Here is a 16,933-nt window from a genome sequence, read left to right as displayed (position 1 = left end):
ATGATTAAATTGAATAAGGGAGCAATTTTCTTTCTAATTCCAAATCTCTGTGCTTTTAAAGCATTTCATTTGTTCCCTAGTGTATCACTGTTGCCTTGTGGTAGATTTTACCATTAACAAAAAGGTTCACCTACCAAAATATCACCATTATTTGCCCCAAATAGGAGTATTTTTGGTGCTAGCAGCTTCTATGGTTTAAAAAAAAAAAAAAGAGTACCACTTCACACCCATTAGGGTGACTATTATCAAAGACAGAAAATAACAAGTAGTGGGGAGGTTTTAGAGAAATTAGAATCTTTGTGCTCTGTTGGAGTGAAAGTAAAATGGTACAACTGCTATGGAAAACATTGTGGTGAATCCTAAAAAAATTAAAGATAGGCTTACCATATCATCTGGCAATTCCACTTTCAGATATATACTTAAAAGAATTGAGAGCAGATATTTGTATATCCATGTTTATAGCGGCATTATTTACAATAGTTCAAAGGTGAAAGCAACCCAAGTGTCCATAAGACACATGAATGGATATACAAAATGTGGTACATACATATAATGGAATATTATTCAACCTCAAAAGGAAGGGAATTCTGCTGCATGGTACAGCATGGAAGAAGCTTGAAGACATTATGCTAAGTGAAATAAGCCAGTTACGAAAGGGCAAGTCCTGTTATGACAACGCTTATATGAGTGCTTGCCAAGGATTGGGAGGAAAGAGCAATAGGGAGTCATTATTTAATGGGTATAGAATTTCAGTTCTGCAAAATGAAAAAGTTGTCGAAACAAATGGTTACACAACAAAAATGTATTTAATGCCACTAATTGTACATTTAAAGATGGTTAAAATGGTAAATTCTATGTTATGTATGTTTTACTATAATTAAAATATTAGGTTACTAATTATTTAAGGGACTAAAGTATTAATTACATTATTTTTATAATGTATTACTGAGGTCATTATACAATTCCAGATAATCAATATTTTAAATAATTGGCTTTTTTTTCTTCTCATAATGGAGGCATTTGGATTGACTGAAAGTTTATAGAATATTGGACCACACTGAATTGCCTAGAAAACAAATGTCAGTTTCAAGCACTGATAAAAGTTCATCCTTGTGCTTCAAAAGTCAGTTTCCAGTTAACACAGACATTTGGATTATGTGGGTAAGCCTTCAAATTCTTACTGGTAAAAAAGGAAATATACCCCTTACTAATTTGTTACACTTTTCACCTCCAGTGATAAAAACCCAGCTTGGCCCCCTTTAAATACTAAGGGAAATAAAGAAAGAGTAGGCTAGCTCTTGGGATCCAAAGAAGTGCTCAAGGATCATGCTGCAGGAAGGATGGAATTGTAGCACAGGTTACACTGAGAACAGTAACTCAAAACATTAGTGTTTTATCAACTCTATGTGCTTCTCTGAGTACTGGTTTCAACCTCACCCAGCCTTTCTTTCTCTCTTTTCCTCTCTCTCCCCTGCCCCCTGCAGAAGTACTTTCTCCATATGGTAGAAAATACAGCCACTAAAAGAGGTCGGCTTATTAAAATATATTTAATACATGCCAGACTGGTCACCTCTTCTTAGATCTTAATATCAAAACCCAAAGAAGGAATTTGTTGCCTTTGCTTGGGTCGGGTGACTAGTTTTCTGATCAATCTAATACCACCAGGATGTGATGTTTTGTGAGAACCATACTTACGCTTCCCACAAGACAGACTATTCAAGAACACAATTTCTGGAAGATAAGAACGGTGGATACAGAGAGGTGGAGCTGAGCAGACAAACTCATTACGCTTATAGCCCATAAAATATAAAACCAAAATTACAATTAAATACAAATGTTAGAAATCCAATTATATTAAAATTAAAGGCATTAGATTTCAATTAACTCAATGAAATAGATGATGTTATTTTTCTGTAATGAAAATGTTTTTGCAATTCGCATATGATTCTGATGAGGATGAAAGAATGTTTTTTAGCTTTCAAGGATATAATACCATATAAATTGTGATGGCAATTCTTTATGAAGATTATCTTTCATAAACACTACAGAACACAGTGCTACAGAGCGCTATATCATTATTTGGCCCTCAGCTCACTCATAATTTCTGGATAGAGTCTGCCTCTGTTAATGTCATGTTGTTAACTGTGAAAATGGTCCCATTCCTTACTGATGATCAAAAAGTGAAATATGAAAGTTATGCGGCGCCACACACTTTTAAGTTTGGTTTTTCCTATTACGCAGAATGTGGATATATAATTTAGTTCATAGTTGACAAAAATTCATACTATTCATTAGTTGCTGTGTTAAAACATAATACATAAAGTATTATACTATAAAATGTATGTTTTTCACTTGAGAAATGTTGAACTAAGTCTATAGACAACTCAGAAAGATGAGTGGAGAGAGAGTGAAAGACTAGTATACATAAGAGAATGAACATAAATTCCCTCATTTAGCTGCACTACTTGATCTGAAGGGTAAACTCATCTTTCAAACTTACATTTGCTAATGTTAACATATGCATTGTCTATTGACATCACCAAAATTTTGTATTCTCATTCATAACACAGAGCAATTGCTTTGGGATTAATATTAGATAGGATATCTGAAAGGAGAAGAACCTCTCTTTTCTAGAATATAACTTGTGTTAAAGATAACTGAGAAAGTCATCTTAAGTTTCTTCTAGTATTTTAGCTTTATACTTGCTTCACATTGCTTGGCAAACTAAATCACTTTTATTACATTGTAATTCAATTTTTATCACATGAAATCCTGATAAATTGCTATAGAACTCTTACAGCGTTTTAAACCAGAAAGCCCATATTTCTGGAATGGACACCAATCAAAATCCTGGGAAGAGTGAATTTAAAGGGAAGAGTAATGACAAGCAAGAGACCAGAAGGCAGCATTTGTTGAGTCTGCAGCTTGCAAACTACAAACTGATAATCAGTCCTCCTGATCTCAATTGTTTTAGAACTCTTCCACAACTCCAATAAGAGACAGAAAATTCATATTTAGAAGTACCATTCTAATGTATGCAAAGAACATTTGTTTGTGTGGACATATTATAAGTATGACATGCAAATGTGAATTATAGTATCCAGTATATTCTTCTAGATATGAGTTCAATAAAATGTTTTCTCTCTCAAAAAAAAAAAAAGGGATGTAATTGCAAGTAAAAGTATAGGAACTTGGGAATAAAGATTTTTAAATCTTTTGGAATTAATTACCAGCAAGTAGATAGTAAAGTGATTACTCTCTCAGTATAGTTATTAATGTTCACTATCATTTTATGTAGAAGAAAGGTATAAAAGACTACCATAAATGGAGTTCCCATCATGGCGCAGCGGAAACAAATCCAACTAGGAACCATGAGGTTGTGGGTTCGATCCCTGGCCTCACTCAGTGGGTTAAGGATCTGGTGTTGCCTTGAGCTGTGGTGTAGGTAACAGACACCATTTGGATCTGGTGTTGCTTTGGCCCTAGCGTAGCCTGGTGGCAACAGCTCCAATTAGACCCCTAGCCTGGGAATCTCCATATGCCATGGATGCGGCCCTAAAAAGACAAAAGACAAAAAAAAAAAAAAGACTTCCATGTAAAAGGACTGACTCTTAGCCTTATAAGTTTTATTAGTGACAGGTATTAAATACTCACTAATCTCTGTAATGATATGAGAGAAACTTAAGACTATTTCATTAAATAGTGAGAAACTAAATAAGCATTTGAAATGGGAGGTATGATTAAGAGAAAGAAAATCAATAGATCCAAAAATATCAAAATTCATAAGTTAGGAAAGAAATTAATCTCAAAAATATGAAACTAAGTAGGAATTTCTGTAGAGAAGAAGAGAAAACCAGTGGTATCCAAGAAAGTGGAAGGAAATATCTAAAATTTATAGAGTACAATGATAGTATATGGAAAATAGTTTTTTCCCATTATCTGCCATGATTCCCCATTGTCTTTTTAAAAATGGCTTCAGTTCTGAATTATTCACTAAGTTGGGGATGTGGAAAAATTAGAAGGATTAAATTTAAAAAATCATAATTATTTTGATTTTGGAATTTGGATAAAAACTGAAAATACATAAATATAAGAATTCAATAAAAATGGTTTTCCTCTTTTAAAAAATGAGATTTAATTACAAGTTAAAATATAGGAACCTGGGAATAAAGATTTTTAAATCTTTTGTAATTAATTATCATCAAGTGGATAGTAAAGTGCTTACTAAAGTATTAGAAATTCTTTTTGCTTTGAAAGCAACTATTCTCTGATACCCCATGAATACTGTTCTATTTTCACTAAAACTTGGACAAAGGGACTATGATAATTGTATTTGGATCGTTTTCTCTGGGGCTATGAATGTATACCTTGGTAATTTGAAAGAGTGTGCTTGCTGAATTTATTCTAACAAGAGATTTGGTGATACATCATCTATTTCATGCAAATTTGAAAATAACCCCCAAAGAAGTTTATAATTATTATCAAAAAAGGAAGATATGAACCTATTTTACTTTAATTCAAAATATGATTTTTACTAAAAAGAATAAATATCTTGTCATTTCTGAAAGACATAATATTATCAATAAGGTTATGTGAGAATCACTTATGATAACTAATAAACAAAGAATGATAGAGATGATTTACACTCTAATCCCTAAGAGCATGACATATTTGAGTTTAAGAAGTTTTCAATATCAACATCATGCATGTAAATAAGTATAATATTAAATAAAATATCTAGCAAGATGGGAAACTTAATTTAAAACATATGATTAAGTGTAAATGGTGTAAGTATGTCAACCGAAGACAGTCATGGCCAAACTGGATGAAAAAAAGCAAGAATCAATTAGATGATACTTTTACACAAAACATACAATAAATATAATAATTTAAGTGGAATAAAGGTAAAAGGTTGGCAGGGAGCATGTCATGAAAACACTAAACCAATGAAATGTGGAGGATTTACATTAATATCAGACATAGTCAAGTTCAGAACAAGCATGACATAATGATAAATGGCTCGATTCATTAAGGAGACAAACATCCTAAATGCATAAGAAGAGAACAATAGAGTTTCAAAACACATGAAGAAAAAAATAATGAAATGAAAAATAGATTAAAAAAGCAAAAATAGTTGGAGGTTCCTCTCTCAATAACGCATAGAAAAACAACAAATAATTCTTTCTACATTAAGAATACAGAAGACCTGAACTACATTATCAGTCAATCTGAGCTGACTGATATTTAGAGAGCACTCAACAAGACAGCAGAATACGTATTCTTTTTTTAATAGTTTTATTGAAGTATAGTTGATTTCCATTGCTGTGATAATTTCTGCTGTTTAACTTAATCACTTTGTTTTATACATTACATATTCTTTTCAACTATATATGGAATATTTATCCAGATACATCTCATCCCGGGCCAGAAAACAAACTTCAAATTGAAAAGCATAAAAATGTAGGTTTTATTTGGAATTTGACCATACATACATAGATTCATAAATATGTGGTCAAACCAAAGTAATTCAATGGGAAATGGGCAGTATTTGCACAAAAACATACCTTGATTTTTTACCATAGAAAAAATAACTCAAAATAGATCATAGAAGTAAATAAAAAAACTAAAACTCTATATATACTAGCAGAAAACATAAGAGAATATACTTGTAACCATAAGTTAAGCAAATATTTTGACAAGACACAAAAAGCACTCGTGATAAAAGAAAAACATTGAACTCCTTCAAAATTAAAATAGCTTGATCTTCAAGACAGCACTAAGAAAATGAGAAGACAAGATATAGATGAGTAGAAAATTTTTGCAAAATAGATTTCTGATAAAGGATTTGAACGTTGAATGCATAAAGAACTCTTCGAACTCAATGATAAGAAATGAAATAAAAACCCTATAAAGAGTAAGAAAACGTTTAAAACAGATACCTTAATGAAGAAAAGATACAGATGACAAAAAAAAAATCATATTAAAAAAACTTCAACACTGTGTCATAAAAGAAATACAGAGTAAAACACCATGTTATATTACTACATAAACACTGTGGAATGACTATAGTTTTAAATGGGGCAGTACAAAATGCCACGTAGCTCTATATACAATAAAAAATAGTTTTATTTCTATGCATACATATTTATTCTTATTTCAGGATTACTGAAATAGAGGTCTAACTTAACAGAACTGAAATCTGATATTAATTATTGCTACTCCTAGTTTTTCTCTCCAGGTAGTAAAAAAATCTAGAGTGACATCTAGAGTAAGCCCTATATGAGTATAATTCTGACCCAATAACCCATTTTTTATGGTCAAGGCCTTGGTAGCTTGTTCCTCTGGAATAAAACCTTTTATATTGGTACTTGAATAGTGCTTAAAAAAAAAAAAAGAAAAAAAGAAAACGAAAAACAACTTCAGATAGCCATCAGTGAATTCTCAAAGTTATTATTAACAGATGTCTAAAGCAAAAGATTTTTCTCGTTTGGTAAAAGCTCCAGCTTCAGCCACTAAAGCCATAGCCATCTCATGGTTCCGACGTGTCTGGGCTTGGCTGACAAACCTAAAGGACAAGGTCCACTGGGCTCAGGAGCTTCCTTATTGAGAACTCATTCAGGGCAGGAAAGAGCCAGGTGTGATAAGCTAGTACAGTTCTAGTCACTGGTAGGAAGAAGCAAGTTGGAATAAAAATTTGGAATATTAAGTGAGCGCTATCTCAGACCTAAGGGATATAAGGTGGTTGAGACAGAAGGCTGTTGCTAATAACTGTGAACACTGTGATTTACTCCAACAAACTGCTTTCTGCAAAGTTCCATTCCTCTGGGCCAGGAAACACTGCATAGCCCTGACATGCATAACCCTGATATGCAAAAGTCCAGGGTCTGCACACAAGAGATGACATGAAAAGTGGCAACAGTGCTCATAAAGGGAGTTTTCTTTCGTCCCCATGGTCAATGTTCTATCCAGCAGCTGGGGAGCAAAGCAAGAGAAAAAGACAAGTGCCAGGCAGCTACCTGGATTTGCTGATGTGTAGAAGAGACACCCTCTGGGCTCCCAGTGTATCTGAGTCTCTTTGGGCTTGAAGTTCCACATCGGAAGGTGATGATACAAGAAACGAAATGGGTTACATTTCACAATTCTGTCAACATTCTATACTCTTAATTCATTTCACTGAGATTCAATATCTCATTACTTTAAGACCCTTTGAGAATCAAGTAAAATTTTTTATAATCTGGAGAAGGAAGGGTTAGGAGAGAATTAACTTCCTTTAAGTATCTTTTTATTATTTACATTACTTATATCTTACATTTATATTTACAAATTATCAAGTCCACTTAGGTAAAATTTCATTTCAGTCTAATATTAAAGATTGAAGGAGACACGGCATGGTTTACATCTAATCTATTAAAATGCACCATCATAAATTAAATGAAAATTACAAACTGGTTGAAAGAAGGGCTGACGTCACTTAATTTCCTGTGTATGACATTGTATTACATTGTCTATTGGACTGAAAAAAGTGTTCATTCTGTGCCTTCGATATTTGTAATGCAGCTATAATTTAATCATGTTTTCCCATCTGATAGGAAAATGGGAACATCAAGATAAAAACCATGTGTATAGAGCCTTCTCGCCCAGTTCCAAGAGAAAACAGCAGTTAATACTGTATGGCACTTAATGTAGATCAGGCACCCTTCCACACCCTTCACATCCCTCCCTCTAATCCTCAGAACAGCACTGTGACATAACAGATGGGTTCTTTGAAAATAGACTTTGAAAAGTGTCAGACTTCCTGGATGGTCTACTTGATCTGTCTCAACTTTGAGCTGCAGATGCTTGAGTGTGAATTTAAATACACCTGGCCTCATTTTCACATCCCTACATTTAACTGACATATTTCACTGCCCCTTTTTCTTTAGTAACTTTGTGGCTTGGCCTTTGGATTATACTCTGCAGCAACCTGCATGATGCTCCCACAAGCCATTCATACAGTAAATTCCACAAATTTGAAAAAAAAAAATCATCACTTATGATGGAGCATGATCATGTGAGAAAAAAGAATGTATACCTGTATGTGTAACTGTGTCACCATGCTGTACAGTAGAAAATTGACAGAACAATGTAAACTAGCTATAATGAAAAAACTAAAAAGTATTACATATGAAAAATCATTTTTAAAATTTCCAGTATTATATAAAATGGTATAAATAGAATTCCAATTTTCTGGCTCTCAATGGCCAACAGGTACCCCATTATTGCTAAGGAATATGGTTGATATTGCTCCCTTCTTACGAGAACATAGGTGAATCAGAGCCTTTATTTTCAGATGGTAAGCTTTTAAATCCTGTGTGGAATAAGGATTATTGAACATCATCTTCCTGAACTACTTACAGTAAATATTTACTCTGAAAAGTGGCTAATGTTCTTGTAATTTTATGTTTCCATTCTGTTGGAATTATTTTCCTTCCTAATATTTTACAGGATGATCATAAGCTTGACATAGGTTTCTTGTTAATAGAAATAGTTAAACTCAAATGTGTACATAGTCACACAAACTAGATGTTAAATCAGAAGGTAGAGATGTGCAGAGGAAAAGGAGTGAAGGAATATGAAGGAGTATGAGGGAAGAGAGAGAGCTGGGATATTTGAGGTTTTTCACTGCAGCACTTATTCTTTTAGTTAGACTCTGTCTGTCTCTCTTTTTTCTTTTTGGAAGTTCCCAGGCCAGGGGTCAAATCAGAGCTTCAGCTGAGGCCAATGGCACGGCCCCAGCAATACCAGATCCTTAACACACTGAGAGAGGCCAGGGATAGAACCCAAATCCTCACAGAGACAATGTCAGCTTCTTAAGTCAAAGAACCATGATGGGAACTCCAACTCTTGTCTCTTTTAACCATGGTTTCCTGTAACTAAGGAAAATTAGTAGTAAATAAATATCAGTTGAGATACACATACATATCTTACTTATTTTTCCAGAGCTTTTTCTTTCACTTACTTTAGCCACTTCTATTATGCCCTTTATGTTAGTAACCCCTACCTCCTTCATTTTAATTATTTATCTGGTTGGAATCTTAATTAATTCAAATATGGAATCCTTTAGAACAGATTTTATAGTATAAAATAATATAATACAGTCAGGTCTTTGGAAGAATTCAAGCAGAACTTCATTAAAGAAAAAATTCCATGTGTCCTTTGGCTTCCTTTTAAATATAGGAATCTTGATATTAACATTCAAAGTGATGCTAGGGACTGTCTAGTTCATCTTTTCGTCAAATACAAAATGCCACCCTTGAATTTATTCACAAGTGTATATGTGCTAAAGAAACAACAACCAAAAAATGGGGCAAAATCTTTTGAATTTATGTTGAATCTGGACAAAAATACCCCTTTGTTTCTATGAATTTTAACAAGGCAGTCATTATGCATTCTTTTCAAAGTTCTTGAATATATTGACTGGCTGACTTTTTTCTCCTCTATTCTCATACAATCCCCAAGGCAGTCACTCTGCCCATCACAATATCCTGTTAGGAAAAGATTCTTCTGAAGCTTCCTATGACAGCCCCTTACTTTTTTCTTACTGCATTACTGGTGAGGTGTTCCTGGTTCAAGACATTGACAGAACAAGGCTCTCTTCTCGTACACTTTTTATCTCTATACTATAAAAGTCTATTTTTGGGAGAAATGAAAGCTCACTGGATGACACAGGCCACAACAAATGGTTTGCTTCTGACATGAGTACAGCAGGCACTATCACTGGTTTCAAAGGAGGATTTGAGGCGACAGCAAGGATGTCTGAAATAACTTTTGCATGACTAGGATTTATAGGGATGACTGGCACATGTTAGTTATATAATAAAAATCCAAACTATTAAGGCAGAACATTTCATTTTAATTCTACATCTATTACTTCTTTATAGATATTAAATATTCTTATTGAAAAAATATGAAAAATTTATAGCTAAGTAAAAGAGGGACAGCTTTACATAATAGAGGCTAAACCTATGAAAAGCCACAAGTTTCTGACTATTAAAATTAAAATTAAATTAGAAACTCAATCACAGTAATTTCAGGAGCTCAGTAGCCACATGTGGCTAGAGGCTAGAAAACATAGTGAATATTTCCACCATTATGGGAAGTTTTGTTGGAGAGCCCTGACATGGATTAAGTGACTAACGTGAAATGAACATTTTCCAGCTTTTGTGAAGGAATCTTCCAAATGCAGGTACTTATGTATGATGTGCTCTAAACAATCACAGTAGGATTCAGTGATATTTAGTAATTTATTTCTCCATATTGAAACATACTTTTTAAATTGTTGCAAATGGATAAAATGTTAGTAAGATTTGGGGGGAAAAACACATAGATTTATTGAAACATTCCAATCTTTCATGTTGTGTTTCCCACTTCCTAATTTATTGTGCCTCCATTTTATATGCAGTAAAAAAGCAAATCTTAAAATGTGGCCTTCCTATCCGGCATTGCCGTGAGCTGTGGTGTAGGTCACAGACGTGGCTCAGATGCCGCACATTGTTGTGGCTGTGGCACAGGCTGGCAGCTATAGCTCTGATTCAATTCCTAGCCTGGGAACCTCCATATGCTGTGGGTGTGGCCCTAAAAAAAAGACCAAAAAAAAATGTGACCTTTGTTCACCAACTCCAAGTGCCTGAGAGAACTTTTCAGAAGAAAAACTATTTTATAGTAGGAAAAAACATGGTCTCTGAGAATGCTCTCAACTTTTAATATGCAATGTTATAAAAAACTATATGTTTAAAAATATATGATGTTTAAAAATGGTCTCTGAGAATGCTCTCAACTTTTAATAGGCAATGTTATAAAAAAAACTATATAGTTTAAAACTATGTGATGAATAAGGCAAAAGTAAATAATACTGTATGGTGACTTAGTCTTATTTGCATTTGCAATTTTATAGCTAATCTGCAATCTCATTTTCAGATACTTTTAGTTATGCTTGCTGTTTTATGCTGTATGAGATCTATATAAAAGAGACTGAACTGTGATCTTGCGCTGGTTTAATACATATTACAGTGCTTTATTACTAGAGCATGGCTTTCAAATGACTCCATTTCCCAAAGGTGGTAGGGCTGTCTTGAGTCATACTAGCAATTCTAAATGAGGCAATAAAAAGCACTATCAAGGACACTGTTTATTCCATAAATAGAATAGCAGTCCTCGAGTCTTCATTTTTAAAAAAGATTTTTGACTTGAGTGTATTTTAACCTTATTTCCTTGAAATATATATCAAAGCTAAGATGAGAAAATGTTGAGTTTTCTCTAAATTATTTTATTCTGACAACAAAAATGAAAAGGAGGGAAATAATCATCAGTTAAGTGGGATCAAAAGCACACAGATATGGTATTTTCTAATTTTAACCTAAAACTTCAAAAAGCTCAATAGACTCTGCCTATTGTATTGGAAAAGTTAGATTAAAACACTGGAAAGGCAACCACTGAAATCGGCATAGGCCACTTTACGGAGTATTAATGATATTTAACTGTTTGAATGAAAAGCAGTCATATTTAGTACTGCAAAAGATCCAGTACCAGAGAAGCCTCATCTGTCACATTATATCTGCAAAGACTTAATTATATCAGAAAAAGTAGTCTGACTTTCCCTACAGTAATTCTAATTTATTTAGTGTGAATCTCAGTTTCTAACTTGCCAAAATACAACCATACGTATCTTCTTAATTATACCATGGCCTGCTTTTTGAGGAATCTGGCCAGGAGGCTAATTTCTGCATATGGAGATAAATCTCATTGTTTTTCCAAGAAAGAGTAAAAGAACAGAATGAAGGACTCCTTTGGAGAAGGAAGGGGTTTTTCAATTTTAGAGCTTGACAGATGCTGATGAAATACTCTTGACACCTTCCTCACCAGGATGGAAAACTCATTCACTAAGTAGTGGAAGTAAAAGGTGCTTCTTTGTTCTTTTCCAATCTTCTTTCCAATCTGGTCCCACACAACCCCAATATTGGCAGCATGGAAGGATCCATGTGCCTAAGACCCTTAAAATTCAAGAGAAAAATTACTTGCTTTCAGAATATTTAAGCTATGATTGTGACACATGCTGTAAATTTATATTTGTTAAATTTGATTTTCAATAGCAATATAAATTGAAAGAAGATACGTTTGAATAGGAAAAAAATATCTGCTGGCACCAAATCAATGGTTTCTAGAAGAAAATTCCTATATAAATTTGAATTTTATCTGAAAATTAAAACCTCAGTTTCAGACTACATTAATAATTCCATATGTTTCACAGTTTTGTGGGGGTTTTCTTGTCTTTTTAGGGCTGAACTAGTGGCTAGGGGTTCCCAGGCTAGGGGTCGAATAGGAGCTGTAGCTGCTGGCCTACACCACAGCCACAGCAATGTGAGATCTGAGCCACATCTGCGACCTACACGACAGCTCACTGCAATGCCGGATCCTTAACCCACTGAGCAAGGCCAGGGATTGAACCCATGTCCTCAAAGGTGTTAATTGGGTTTGTAACCACTGAGCCATGGCAGGAACTCCAATTTTAAAGGTTTTTATATCCTAGAATACACAATCAAATGAATGATATTCATGTAGTACATCAGAGTTTAGAGACTGCACAGCTACATTAAAAGGTATTATCCAGACAGTGCCATTATTTCCATATTAGGAAAGCATTTTCTAAATGTAACTTGATGCTTTCATTCTTGGTGTTTTCCTTAAGGTGAAAAAAAAACAAAAACAAAAAAACCAATTTTCTTTTCATGACTGTAATATATATCTGTTTAGAAGTGGGTATAATATTCATAGTGTGTAATTAAGTAAACAGTGAGAAGAAATAATATTTTCCAGAAAAGCATAAACCAGTTATATTTCATATTAAATTAAACTAAGCTGAAAAAATTTCATAATAACAACTTTTTTTCTACATTTAATTCATTCAACCAAAAAGTGTTTGGTATTTACCTCAATGTGCTACTAGTTAAAGGTAACATAACAAGTAGCTACCTAAAATTTTACTCTAGTTTTATGAGAATAATTTTATTAACTACAGAAAATAAGCCCACTGGTTTCGCTGTTGTCTTCTCCGCATACTCAACTCTCATTCAATGATATTTATCAAGAAAGTAGCAGTAAGTTTTTCAGGGAAAAAAAGTATCCCGAACATTAAAAAGCCAGAGTGACTCTCACTACTGTGCTATGGCTGTTTGGGAGCATTCCTAATTTTTCCTAAATTACTGAAGTAGTATATTTTTATAGGATTGTTATCATCTATCCTTCCAGAGGTTTCAATGACTTGATTCCTTAATATTTAGTGAGCATATGCATTAGTAGCTTTTAAGAATTAAAATAAGTTTTCCTAAGTATGTGCATATTAAAGTTCTCTTTACTCCCTACTCAAAGAGAAAGGGAGAGTAATAAGAAGTGTAAAAAAATGGCTATTCATCCCACAGATTAAGTTCCAAGTAAGATGATTTCAGTTAAAAAAATAATCAAACACACATCACAGTATTCTGCTACTAGTTTTAATAGCACTGGCATTTCAAGAACATCACTATGAATTTAGGTCACTAACTTTACCCCCTCACACTCACCTCTCTCTGTTCTTTAGAAACCAGGAGAAGGGTCGAGGTATCAGTGAAGAAAAAAAAAAAAATAGGATAATTTGCAGAATATATATTTGAAATAAGCATATCTCCATTTTTTATGTGATAATCAGTGTTAGCTTCAAAGTTATTAAACATTCATTTTCCTTTGCTGTTATGCATAAAGTTGGTTGTCTTCTTTAGAATCATCATAAAAGATTGGTTTTATTTGAGGCATCTTTGATCTATATAAAGTAGTAAAATTGTACTTTTAAAAGTTCAAAATTGACAGTAGAAACTTCCTTCTCCTCTTGCTTATTATTCAAATGTAAAATGCGTGTTAACTTGAAAAAGCCCAGCATACATCAGAATTTTTATTTTTATTTATTTTTTTATTTTTATTTTTTGGTCTTTTTGCTATTTCTTTGGGCCGCTCCCGCGGCATATGGAGGTTCCCAGGCTAGAGGTTGAATCAGAGCTGCAGCCACCAGCCTATGCCAGAGCCACAGCAACGCAGGATCCGAGACGCGTCTGCAACCTACACCACAGCTCACGGCAACGCCGGATCCTTAACCCTCTGAGCAAGGGCAGGGACCGAACCCGCAACCTCATGGTTCCTAGTCGGCTTCGTTAACCACTGCGCCACGATGGGAACTCCATAAGTCAGAATTTTTATAGTTGTAAACTTAAAAAATCAAGAATGGTTAAAGCCAAAGGCTGGAGGATGTGGAGAAAAGGGAACCCTCCTACACTGCTGGTGGGAATGCAAATTGGTATGACCACTATAGAGAACAGTATGGAGTTTCCTCAGAAAACTGAATACAGAGGTACCTTATAAGGAGTTCCCGCTGTGGCTCAGCGGTAACAAATCCAACTAGTATCCCTGAAGACACAGCTTTGATCCCTGGTCTCGCTCAGTGGGTTAAGGATTATTTACACACACACACACACACACACACACACACACACACACACACACACATGCTTGGGTCACTCTGCTGTATAGTAGAAACTGGCATAACATTATCAATCAACTATACTTTAATAATAAAAAAAATTATGGTTAAATGGTTAAAGCCTATGTTAAGGAAACATTTTCAAAGAAAAAACATGACCTGTAATTAATTTAGAATATTCTCAGATTCTTCATAGTTTCGTTTTTATTTTTCTTCATTTACTCTCCAATCTTTACTGTTCTCATTATCTTTTACTGGGAATTGAAGAAAATGAAGACAAGGCACATGGTATATAAATATTCTTGCAAGATTTTCCTACTATGGAAATAGTAACTCCTTTAAATGGTATTTGACCCTCCCCAAGGCTTATAAGACCACCACAGTACTTGAAACTTCTCAACAGAAAGATAATCAACACAAAGCATCTTTACAGTGATTTTTGACATGAGCATTTAAAGTCTTTTCTCTAGAGGAAAACTGTTCATCATATAGAAGTGAATGAATGCTTTGAGTTGAATTTCCTTGGGTTCTGAATCATTTAGCCTGGACCTTATCTCAAGTGAGACATTGTTTAAATGGAGATATTTGTCTGAAGCAATTCGATAAATCATTATGATGACTTTTAACATATATTGGTAACCGGATTTTAAATACTTCCAGTTTCTGTATCACTTGGAATTACTTTGCTTTCAGAATCCATACCTTAAACCATTTCTTTCCTTTCACTACTTTTGGCTAATGATACTTGTGTCTCTTATTAGATCCCTTTTCCAGCCCATGACTTTTGCTTTTGTCTGATTTCACTTACGATCCAATTGAGTTTTGATGTCAATGATCAGTCATTTAATATACTAATCACCCTTCAAAGTCTGACTTATAAACTTCAACTTCAAGGAACGCTTCGTTTAATAGTGTATCTTCATTCAGCTCCCATGCTACTTCGTGACACTACTCTATCACTGACCACCTGCCATTTGGGGTTATTTCTGTAAATATCACTGTCCTCTACTCGGCTGCCATGATAAACCCTAGTCCGGAATCTCACATCCCTTGATCCATTGAGTTTTTTTCACCTCCTAGGAAGCTTTGTCATTGAAAGTCAAGAAAACTGGGATATATGGGGTGCTTGGAGTTAACAGATGCAGACTATTGCCTTTGGAATGGATTAGCAATGAGATCCTGCTGTGTAGCACTGGGAAGCATGTCTGGTCACTTATTATGGAGCATGACAATGAGAGAAAAAACAATGTATATATGTATGTGTAACTGGGTCATCATGCTGTACAGTAGAAAATTGACAGAACACTGTAAACCAGCTATAATGGAAAAAAAATAAAAATCATTATATAAACTCAAAAAAAAAAAAACTTAACATCTGAGCTTACTACATTGCCCAAGGTATAACCACAGTTGAACTACCAGAGAATATACTGTTGGATTCTGTCTTAGGTTTTGCATTAGTCAAGTTTTCTTTACTGACATGCCTGAGGCTGCTCTCAATAACTAAAACTAAGCTGCCTTTGCTTTTGTTCAGGTTGAGTGGGTGTAGAGAAGGTTTACTTCCTCCAGCCTGTATGGGATATTTAAAAGTGGTCTGTGCCACAGGAACAAAGGGGGTCACAAGTGATGTTACTGTGGCCGTCTATTCATGGGATAACCTGAAACAATTCTCTCAAATTTTCTGCTGCCCAAGAGTAATGAGGGAAGGTATCTGATCAGGCATTTTATTTTCCCGGGAACTCTGCTGCTCAGAATAGCTTTTCATTTTCCATTTTTCTCTAGTCAAAACTTTATGTTTTAAGACAGAGTCTCACTGGTATTACCTTAAACTATTGCTTGTCAAACTCCCTTACCAATCTCTTTCTCTTTAAAGATCTTAAAATATCTAGCTTAACTAGGTAGAATTTCCATTTTAAAATATTTTCTATTTTTATTTTCAAATTATCTGTTTCATAATTTCCATGACAGTGAAATGCTAGGCACTGTTTTTATATTTAAACCACATAGGAAAACCATATAGGAAAATTAACAATATAAAACAGATGAATGAAAATATTTTAATGAATGAAAGTTCATATAAATTATGACATTATACTCATTTAAGGGAGATAAAACAACCAACATGTATTCCATGGATACCATCAATTTAATATTCATAAAGTGGTGAATTATGAGTACAACTGGTTTACTATAATCAAATTAGATAAGTGGCAAGTGGTAATTAGTAAGCAAGAAATAAAATAATAATAATGAAATAAAAAATAAAGGTCCTAAGTATTTATTTGATTGTAATCACAGAGCTAGTTGGAGGCAGACCCAACATTTAGAATCTATGTTATCGGACTCTAGTTGTGCCCCATCACAGGAGATATTTGCTGTACTGGAAACAGA

The sequence above is a fragment of the Phacochoerus africanus genome, chromosome 1 (assembly GCF_016906955.1).
Source record: "Phacochoerus africanus isolate WHEZ1 chromosome 1, ROS_Pafr_v1, whole genome shotgun sequence".
Taxonomy (NCBI): Eukaryota; Metazoa; Chordata; class Mammalia; order Artiodactyla; family Suidae; genus Phacochoerus; species Phacochoerus africanus.
The sequence above is the reverse complement of the archived record's forward strand: the minus strand, read 5'-3'. Positions refer to the sequence as shown.